A 2,872-nucleotide genomic window follows, 5' to 3' on the forward strand; every position below is an offset into this window, starting at 1 on the left:
GTGATAACAAAAATACAATTGTAAAAGAAAATATAATTGAGGAAGTCGAGTGAACAAGTTTTTATGAGTCACACAGATAACATTACACAATAGAACTGGAATTCCATCTAGTTCAATTGTCAGGCTATGGCAATGTGGGAAGCTTCCCAAATAATTCCCATTCTTCCTTGGCTGTCATATGACCTTGAACAAATCACTTAACCCCTGTGGACATATTTCTGCCTTGGCAAAAATGTAGGTAATAATAAATGTTTCCTGGATGACTTCTGAGTATTAAATGAAACATAAAATATTGTCTGGTTATGAAATACTTGTGAAAAGTTAATATATTTACTGAGTATGATTGTATTTATGGTAGTGTTTATAAATGAAAATACCAAGGCTTCAGAAAGACTTGCTAATTAGTGGGAACTCAGAATTAGAACCCAAACCACATGAATCTTGGCTAGTAGATTTTTTACTGGAACATCATTCACATTGTAACTAAGTATAATTGGAAGAGTAAGGAGAATAAAAATACTCTAGTAGAGGTGAATAAACCAAGGATCCACTAAATTTGTTTCAGCTGTTAAAGCTATGTCTATACTCTGAACATACTAGTATATAAGAGAAAAATCAAAGGACTGAACTAAATATATTCTTTATCTGAAAACAATATTTTTTAAGCATTTATTATGGAGTCAGAGACATGTACTGTGACTTAGTTCTTGGATTTTATTGATGGAATTTTCAGCTTAGTGACTAGGTGAATTGTCTTTGTTGTCTTCTTAAGAATCTTTCCCTTTTGGTGTGGTTTATATGTAGGCAGGTGAATGTTACTAAAATTAACTTTCTCTGGGCTCAAGTCTCTGGCGTTTAGGAAGCAGAATGGCTCGAAAATAGTAAGACCTGTTTATAAACTGCATCTTCCATTCACTTGTGCCCCTGGGCAAGTGATTCTGGGTCTCACTTTTCTCATTTGTAAAATAGTGATTCTACTACCTCAGGGTAGTTATGCTGAGGAAATGGGCCTGACAAAGTGCTCAATTGTAGCACTTTGTAGCACTCAGTTAATTCAGTTGTATGTTAGAGTTTGAAGCTGGAGGAAATCTTAAAGTTCATCTTTTTTGATTCCTTCGATCTGTATATGAGGGGATCCCTAATGCGTCAAACTAGTACAAATGTTAGTCTGCTCAGTTTCTGTTGATATTTATATACCTGGCCAAGTATTTCATTTTCTAAACAAGACTTCTTAAAAAAATAGAGCCATGTATATATAAAAATATTTACCAAAAATATAATTATATGAGGTATATTACTGATAATGAAAATTGAGAAATGATGAATATGTACTATATAGGCTAGCATGTCACTGTCAGAATTCTATCAGAAATGTATTGGGGAAATTTACACTAATATTTGAATAAAATCACAAACGACTAAAAAATCCTACTATCTCATGATAAGTTTCGGATAATCCAAATATGATTATCTGGAGTGAAAGAAAACACAATTTTCTAGGAAGCGAAACTTTAAAATAACAAAAAGTCTTTATCTTAAGAAATATACCTTTGTTAATAAGAATCAAAAATAATATACCAGAATTACATATAAACACAAAAAAGTGAAATTATTTTTTTCCTCTTTTCATCTTCAGTGGCTGAATTGGTTTTATTGACAAATGAGTACGGCTGTGCCTCAGCAATCACTTTGGTCATGTATTTATATAATTTGCCCGCAGATATGGAACTTCTCGGAACCTGTTCTTCAAGAGTCAATAGCTCAAAACATTTGAGAATATAGTTTTGACCCTGACTCTGCCACTTTCCTCTCCCCTCAAACAACAATGAGGAGCTTGTAAGAAATATTAAAAATACCAGCGTCAGCTTAAAAAAGTTTGTGTGTGTGCGTTAGCTTTTGTGTCCTGGGATTGTAGGGGCGATTCTGTCTACTATTGATGTAGAGACACCTGAACTCTTCACCTACAACCCCTGCCTTACTGTCCAACTTCCTGCTAAAAATAGCCCTAAACAGGTCTATCAAGGGATCCTGTCAAAGATTTTAATTAGAGTGTAAATGTTTGGTTATTTTGTTTAAAAATGTTTTTCTTTACATTTTCTTAAGCTACAAAATAATTTGAGGATGATATCTATTTTACACATACAAAGTTACACTTTTCTTATTTGTAGGAAAAATTAGGTTTACATTTAAGAGCAATTTTAGAACAATAGCTATGCCACCATGTAGGTTAGAATATTGAGGACAAATAAACTTTCTATGGCCTATAATCTGATGACGTACACATCGAAAACTTAAGCAAACATTCTGCAAAGGAAAGCAACTTGACCTGAAATTTGACATGGTTCATTTCCACATCAAGCTCAAACAGATTAATTAGCTGCTTTTTAATCAAATAAATTCTGGTTGCTTTGGAGAAGGAGTGCTGAAAAAACGTCAAAAATAAGCAATGGCCACATTTCACTATAAATCCCTTCCACAGTGAGGCTTTCCAGCTTGCGTTAGCAATCAATACAAAGAAGTGGTAGTGTGACACCCTTGGGCCTCCCCATTGGTCTAGCAGTATAAGGAAAATTCCTGTACCCATCCTTTGCTGACAGCCCCTTTGTAGGCCTGCCTGCTGTAAGCCTCCAAGCCTTCCAGTAATGATTCTGCACTTAACCCTGAACACTTCCTCTTGCCTTCCTCCAACACCAGGATGAACTGCCACTTGGCAGCTGCCACTCAGACTGTGTGGCTAACAGTGGCAACAATAGCAACTCTTAACCAAACATGGTCAAGTTGTATTTGAGGAAGAGAAGGAGAATAGACAAGATACTAAATGATGGTTTAAGTTCTTTTATTCAAAACAATTGTATTAGTTTATGCAATTGAT

At 34.7% G+C, this 2,872-nt stretch overlaps 1 protein-coding gene across 1 annotated transcript in view; it reads left to right on the top strand.

Annotated features, from left to right (window-relative positions):
- Positions 1–2,872, top strand: part of LGSN (lengsin, lens protein with glutamine synthetase domain) — a 152,374-nt gene that overhangs the window by 137,864 nt on the left and 11,638 nt on the right. The window lies entirely within an intron of this gene.

Source organism: Pteropus alecto, unplaced genomic scaffold (genome assembly GCF_000325575.1).
Source record: "Pteropus alecto unplaced genomic scaffold, ASM32557v1 scaffold7, whole genome shotgun sequence".
Classification (NCBI taxonomy): Eukaryota; Metazoa; Chordata; class Mammalia; order Chiroptera; family Pteropodidae; genus Pteropus; species Pteropus alecto.